General features: G+C 37.7%; 1 non-coding gene across 1 annotated transcript; it reads left to right on the forward strand.

Annotated features, from left to right (window-relative positions):
- Positions 1 to 7,468: 7,468 nt before the first annotated feature.
- LOC118013028 lies at positions 7,469 to 7,576 on the forward strand. Its single transcript, XR_004679902.1, has one exon. It is a non-coding gene; the product is annotated as a U6 spliceosomal RNA (small nuclear RNA).
- Positions 7,577 to 8,329: the final 753 nt, after the last annotated feature.

Below are 8,329 nucleotides of genomic sequence, written 5' to 3' on the forward strand. Positions count from 1 at the left end.
AGAATGTGACTATATTTAAAGATGGGGCATTTAAAAGAGGTAATTAAGTTAAAATGCACCCTAGTCTAATCTGACTGTTACACTGATCTATTTGTGAAGAGTAGGATAAGGAGAGGTTAAGACACAGGGACAGAGATAACAAGAATGTGCACACAGAGGAAAGGCTATGTGAAGATATAGAGAGAAGGCAGACATCTGAAAGCCAAGGAGAAGGGCCTTAGGAGAAATCAAACTTGCCAACATCTTGATCTTGGACTTTCAGCCCCCATAACTGTGAGAAGATAAATTTCTGTAGCTTAAGCCGCCCGTTCTGAGGTATTGTGAGTCTGCCTGAGTGGACTAAGATTATACTAATTGGTTTTCAGTGTTGAACTAGCCTTGCATACTTGGAATAAATCCCATTTTGTCATGGTGTATAATTCTATTTATTCATTGTTGGATACAATTTTGCTAATTTGTTGAGGATGTTTGCACCTGTGTTCATAAGAGATATTGATCTGTAGTTTTCCTTCCTTGTAACATCTTTCTTTGGTTTTGGTATTAGGGTAATGTTGACCTCATAGAATTAATTAGGAAGTGTTCCTTCTGCTTCTATTTTCTGGAAAAGATTATAAAGCACCGGTATAGTTTCTTCCTTTAATGTTTGGTAAAATTTACCAGTGAACCCAACTGGGCTGGTGCTTTCTGTTTTAGAAGGTGATTAAGTATTGGTTCAATTTTCTTTAATAGATATGGACCTAGTCAGGGTATATATTTCTCCTTCTGTGAGTTTTGTGTTCATTTCAGTAAGTTGCAGCTTTCAAGGAGTTAATCCATTTCATCTAAGTTATCAAATTTATGGGCATAGACTTGTTCATAGTATTCTTTTATTATCCTTTTAATGTCCATGGGATCAGTAGTGCTGGCCCCTCTTTCATTTCTGATTTTAGTAATTTGTGTCTTCTCTCTTTTTTTCTTAGTTAACCTGACTAGAGGTTCATTAATTATATTGATCTCCTCAAAGAATCAGCTTTGGTTTCACTGCTTTTCTTGATTAATCTCTTATTTTAAATTTCCTTGATTTCTGTTCTATTTTTTATTATTTCTTTTCTTCTGCTTACTGGGATTTAATTTGCTCTTCTTTTTTTGTTTCCCAAAGTAGAAGCTTAGATAATTGATTTTGGATCTTTTTTCTTTTATAATACATTCAATTCATTCAGTGCAATAGATTTCCCTGTAAGCACTGCTTTCACTGTATTCCACAATTTTTGATAGGTTGTATTTTCATTTTCATTTAGTTCAAAATATCTTTAAATTTCTCCTGAGACTTGTGTGTGTGTGTGTGTGTGTGTGTGTGTGTGTGTGTGTGACTCCTGTGATATTTGGAAGTATGTTGTTTAATCTCCAACTGTGTTGGAATTTTCTCATGATCTTTCTATTAGTGATCTCTAGTTTAATTCTATTATTATCTGAGAGAAAATTTTGCATGATTTCTATTCTTTTAAATTTGTTGTTTGTTTTATGACCCAGAATGTGGTCTATCTTGGCGAATGTTCTGTGTGAACTTGTAGTGTGTATTCTGCTGTTGTTGGCTAAAGTCGTCTGTAAATGTCAATTAAATACAGTTAATGGTGTTGTTTAGTTCACCTATATCCTACTGATGTTCTGCCTGCTGGATCTGTCCATTTGTGATAAAGGGGTGTTGAAGCTTCCAAATATAATACTGCATTTATCTATTTCTCCTTGCTTTTCTAACAATTTTTGTCTCGTATTTTGATGCTCTGTTGTTAAGTGCATACACATTAAGGATTATTATGTCTTCTTGGAGAACTGATCCCTTTATCATTATCTACACCTCTCTTTATCTCTGATAACTTTCCTTGCTCTGAAGTTTCCTTTGTTTGAAATTAACGTAGTGCTTCCAGCACTCTTTTGATTAGTGTTAGTATGGTGTATCTTTCTGCATCCATTTACTTTTAATCTTGTCTTTTATTTAAAGTGGGTTTCTTGGGGCACCTGGGTGGCTCAGTTGGTTAAGTGACTGCCTTCAGCTCAGGTCATGATCCTGGAGAACTGGGATCGAGTCCCGCATCGGGCTTCCTGCTCAGCAGGGAGTCTGCTTCTCCCTCTGACCCTCCCCCCTCTCATGCTCTCTCTCTCTATTTCATTCTCTCAAATAAATAAATAAAATCTTAAAAAAAAAATAAAGTGGGTTTCTTGTAAACAACATATGATTGGGTGTTTAAAAAAAATTTTTTTTAATTTATGAGAGAGAGAGCACAAGCAGAGGGAGGGGCAGAGGAGGGGGGGGAGCAGACTCCCAGCTGAGCAGGGAGCCCGACTTGGGGCTCAATCCCAGGATCCCAAGATCATGACCTGAGCCAAAGGCAGATACTTAACTGACTGAGTTACCCAGGTGCCCCAGGGTCTTTTTATTTTTAACCTACTCTGACAGCCTGTCTTTTAATTGGTATATTCAGACAATTGACATTTAAAGTCAATTTTTATTATTGATATAGGTAGATTAATATCTTCCATATTTGTTACATTTTCTAGCTATTGCTCTTGTTTTCTATTTGTTTGTTTTTGCCTTCTTTTTTCCCCTCTCTGGTTTTAATTGAACATTTTATATGATTCCACTTTCTCTTCTCTCTTAGCATATCAATTGTGATGGTCAGTTTTATGTGTTGACTTGATTGGGTCTTGGGGTGCCCAGATATTTCCTAAAAGAAAATTCTAGGTGTGTCTGTGAGGGTGTTTCTGGATTAAATTAGCATTTAAATCAGCGGATGGAGTAAAGCGGATTGTCTTCTGCAATGTGGGCAGGCTTAATCCAATCTGTTAAAGGCCTGAATAGAACAAAAGACTGGACCAGAGAGAATTCTCTCTGCCTACCTGATGATGTTGAGCTGGGACATTGGTCTCCTGCCTTTGTACCTGGACTGGAACTTACACAATTGGCTCTCCTGATTCTCATGCTTTCAGACTCAGACTGGAGCTGTACCATTGGCTCTCCTGGCTCTCCAGATTGCAGATCTTGGGACTTCTCAGTCTTGCATAAGCCAATTCCTTATATAGACACACACCCTATTTCTTGGAGAACCCTGCCTAACACATCAATTATAATCTTCTATGAAACTTTTTTTAGTGGTTGCCCTAGAGTTTACAGTATACATTTACAACTCATCCAAGACCACTTACAAATAACACTATACTGCTTCACGAGTATTACATATTCCTTGTAACAGAGTATTCCCAATTTTTCTCTCCTGTTTCTTATAACATTGATGTCATTGACTTCAGTTATCCATAAACTACAATCAGCAAATGCATTGTCATTGTTTTGAGCTGTTTCTGTTAAATCAAGTAAGAATAAGCAAAATAAAAGGTTTGGGTGCCTGGGTGGCTCAGTGGGTTAAGCGACTGCCTTTGGATCAGGTCATGATCCCAGGGTCCTGGGATCGAGTCCCACATCAGGCTCCCTGCTCTGCGGGGAGTCTGCTTCTCCCTCTCCCACTCCCCCTGCTTGTGTTCCCTCTCTCACTGTGTCTCTCTCTGTCAAATAAATAAATAAAATCTTTAAAAAAAAGAAAAAGAAAAAGAAAAGGTTTTACTTAACCTTCATTTAGTCCTTTAATGGTCTTCATTTCTTTATGTAGATCCAAGTTTGTGATCCACATCGTTTTCCTTCTCTTTAAAGAACTTTTAATACTTCTTGCAAGGTGATCTAGTGGCAACAAATTCCTTCAATTTTTGTTTGCCTGAGAAAATCTTTATTTCTCCTTCACTATTAAAGGATAATTTCACTAGATACAAAACTCTAGGTTGGTGATTTTTTTAATTTCAACACTAAATAATTCATTCCACTCTCTCCTTGCTTGCACAGTTTTTGAAGATAAGACATATGTGATTCTAATTCTTGTTCTTCCATAGGTAAGGTGTTTTATTCTCTGGCTTTTTTCAAGATTTTCTCTTTGCCTTTGATTTTCTGCAGTTTGAATATATACCTAGGTATAGATTTTTCAGTATTTATCCTTCTTAGTGTTTTCTGAGCATCCTGGATCTATGGTTTGGTGTCTGTTGTTAATTTTGGAAAATTCTCAGTCATTATTACTTCAAATATTTATTCTGTTCTTTATCTCTTTTTTCCTTCTGTTATTCCCATTACATGTATATTATACCTTTTATAATTGTCTTACAGTGCTTGGACTGTTCCATCATTTTTATTTTTTTATCTCTGCATTTCAGTTTGGGAATTTCTATTGACAGTTCTTCAAGTTCACTGATTCTTTCCTTGGCCATGTCCAGTCTATTGATGAGCCCCTCAAAGGCATTTTTCATTTCTGTTAGAGTGGTTTTTATTTATAGAATTCATTTTGATTATTTCTTAGGATTTCCATCTCTCTGCTTACATTACCCATCTGTTCTTGCCTGATATCTCCTTTTTCTGTTAGGGACCTTAGCATATTAATCATAGTTGCTTTAAATTTCTGACCTGATAATTCCATCTCTGCCATACCTGATTGTGTTTCTAATGCTTGCTCTTGTCTTTTCAAACCGTGCTTTTAGTCTTTCAGTAAGGCTTGTAATTTTTTGGTGAAAACTAGACAGGATGTACTAAGTAAAAGGAACTGAAGTAGATAGCCCTTTAGTGTGAGGTTTTATGTTTGTTTGGCTAGGAGTTAGGCTGTGTTTACTGTTTACTATTGCCGTAGGTGCCACAAGCTAAAATTGCCTCTGGTGTCCTCGTTTTTGTCTCCCCTGTATGTTCATGCTTCGGTTTCCATAAAGTCTTCTTAAACAAGGTCAGACACATGACAGTCCTGCTGTTGTATTCCCCGGATATTATACAGGAGCATGACTGATATGGTGGTGAGGTGTAGGAGAGGGGAGAGGTCTATGGTTTTATGATTAGGTCTCAGTCTTTTAATAAGCCTGAGCCCTGGACTGTGATCTTCACAAGAGCTTCTCAGTTGTCCCCCTACCCCTGCAACTTGCATGGAATAGGATGGCTAGAGGGGGCTGGAGTTGGGTGTTTTCCCTCCCCCAAGTTGGTTAGGCCCCAGTAGGTTAGTAGTATCTCTTGAGGGCAGACCTTATTAAGAAGGACAGAATGCTCTGGCATATTTCAGAATGGTTACATCTCCCCTCCTCCTACCAGAAGCCCAAGGGATTTTTCTCTAATCTTCGCTGTGAGAATCTGATAGGGCTCATGGAAGTAAAACTCACAAAAAGGGGGACCCCTTCCAAATCCTGAGTTCCCCCAGGAGTTTTGAACTTTCAGACTTGTCCAAGCCTCAGACTGGGGTTTCTAGCAATTCATCAATTAAAGTTTGGCTTTTCCTACACCAATAACTGGGTCCCACCGAGATTTCTGTTTCTAAGCTACTGGTCCAGTAAGTTGTGATCCTCTGCCAATAAGCTGTGATTCTATCTGCCTGTCTGTCTCCCCAGTTTGGGAGGCAGGTGATTAGCTTATGACTTTAGTTCTCTAATAGATCTAAGAAGAGTTGTTGATTTTCAGTTTGTTCAGCTTTTCTTTGTCATGAACACAGGAGTGACAACTTCCAAATGTACCAGATCAGCATCTTTTCTTATTATTTTATCACCTGAATCCTGTCCTTTGGCAGAGCCTTTTCTCAGGGGGTCATTCTGATATTGGAGACTACCTGGTGTTTTTGCAACCCCAAATAGACAAACTACTTTTGCATTTATAGTGTGGCTTTGGGCCTTGGGTGCCCACCTCTTCCTACCCCCACCCTAGAGGGCTAGACCAGACAGGTGATTCTCATGGGGGTTGCTAAAGCAAGCCTACTTGCCCTTGTTTTGTTATATGCCCTTAAAAACTTAGTAACTTGAAGTTTTGACGGTTCACAACTCAGTCATCACTAATTCAGATCAACCCATCTCACTATTAATCTGAATTTGAGAAATGTCATTTACCTCCCATTTACAGTGTATCATTATTTAGGGAGTCCCAGGAACAAGTGAGGACAGCATGGCCCAGATATCTAAGTATAGGGCAGTTCTTGTCCTGCCTAAGACCCATAATCCAAACCAGGCACCTATTTCTTCTTTAGTTTATCTCTTTAAGATAGGCATAAGTTTTGCTGACTGGTTTTATTCCCTACCCTTTGCCCCAAACTACTATGATGAGTTATTACCATCGAGTTGAAATTGCGGGGGTAGGAGACAAAAGAGTGTTCCATGGAGTAACTTAGTGTTACTTCCTGAGTTTTATCATTATGATAATCACCTGCTCTAACTGCTCCGGGGAGTAGGAAAACATGAAACAGATTAATAAACTATATACCTCAAATTTTATTTAGTAATCAGGAAAATAGAAATTAGCATCATGAGGCACTATCTTACACCATCAATGCGGGGGCGGTGCAGGTGCCTGCAGGGAAGAGAAGCAGCACCGTCTGTTCATACGATCCCTTTGTATGACAATTGAGGGATGTCTGTTAATATGGAAGAGGTGTGCTCTCACGCTCTTTGGAGCCAGTGATTCTGCTTGTTACACATGTGTGTGGGAGACTTAGAACGTTCATCACCATACTATTTGTGACAAGTTGAAAAATGGGTGAACAACTTGTGGAGAATGTTACATGGACTTTCCATCAGCAGTGACAGTAGGTGAGCTAGAACTCCTTGTACTAACACGAATAAATCTCAAAGACAAAATCAGTTCAAAAAGCAAGTTGCGTGCACCATATACAAAAATTAATTCAAAATTTATTAAAGACCTAAATATAAGACCTGAAACTATAAAACTCCTAGAAGAAAACAGGGAGGAAGTTCAATGACATTGGATTTAATAAGGATTTCTTAGATATAACACCAAAAGCACAGGCAACAAAAGCAAAAATAGACAAATGGGACCACATCAAACTTAAAATTTTCTGTGAACAACAAAAAATCAACAGAGTGAAAAGGCAACCATATAGAGAAAAGATGTGCAAACCATCTATCTGATAAAAAGTTAATATCCAGAATATAAGAAGAATTCCTATAACTCAATAACAAAAAAAAAAAAAAAAACAACCCAATTTAAAAATGGGCAAAGAATTTGAATAGACAATTCTCCAAAGGTATACAAATGTCTAACAAGCACATGAAAAGATACTCAAACTCACTAATCATCAGGGAAATGTAAACCAAAACCACAATGAGATATCACCTCACACGCGTTAGGATGGCCACTACCCAAAACACAGAAAATAAAACAAGTGTTAGCTAGGATGAGGAGAAATTGGAATGTGCACTGTTGGTGGTAATGTAAAATGGTGTAGCTGCTATGGAAAACAGTACGGAGTTCCCTGAAAAAATTCAAAATAGAATTATCATATGATCCAACAATCCACTGCTGGGTGTGTATATAAAAAAATATTAAAAAGGATCTCAAAAAGATGTTTGCATACCCATGTTCATGGCAGCAGTGTTCATGATAGCCAAGAGGTGGAGGCAACTTAAATGTCCATGAACGGTGCTCGCTTCGGCAGCACATACACTAAAAATTGGAACAATACGGAGAAGATTAGCATGGCCCCTGAGCAAGGATGACACACAAATTTGTGAAGCGTTCCATGTTTTTGTAACAATAGTGTCAACTATATTCAAATAAAAAATTAAAATTAAATAAATAAAAATAAACTGTTGAGAGAAAAAAAATGTCCATGAATGGATTAATAGATAAACAAAATGCAGCACATACATACAATGGAATATCATTCAGCCATAAAAGGAAAGAACTTCACATGTGCTACAACATGGATGAACTTTGAGGACATTATGTGAGTGAAATAAGGCAGTCACAAAAATACTCAATGATTCCATTTATATGAGGTATCCAAAGCAGTCACCTTTGTAAAATGTAGAATGGTAATTGCCAGGGGCTGGGAAAGGGGGAGGTGGAGAGTTGTGTTTGGTGGGTGTAGATTCAGTCATGCAAGAGGGGTTCATGTGGTTGACAATACTATACACTTGGAAATGATTAGGAGGGTGAATTTCATGTGTTTTTTCTTTTTGCTACAATTTGTCTTAAAAAGCAAATTGCAAAATCATATATACAGTAGAAAATCATGTAGGGAATATTACTCAGCCATCAAAAAATGAAATCTTGCCATTTGCAAGGACATGGATGGAGCTAGAGTGTATTATGCTAAATGAAATAAGTTGGAGAATTACAAATACCATATGATCTCACTCATATGTGAAATTTTAGAAACAAAACAAATGAACAAATGGGAAGGGGGAAAAGAAAAAAGGAGAGAGGGAAACAAACCATAAGAGACTCTTAACAATGGAGAACAAACAGGGTTGATGGAGGCAGGTGAGTGGGGAAGGG

Source organism: Mirounga leonina, unplaced genomic scaffold (assembly GCF_011800145.1).
Source record: "Mirounga leonina isolate KUSES-001 unplaced genomic scaffold, KU_Mleo_1.0 Mir_152, whole genome shotgun sequence".
Classification (NCBI taxonomy): Eukaryota; Metazoa; Chordata; class Mammalia; order Carnivora; family Phocidae; genus Mirounga; species Mirounga leonina.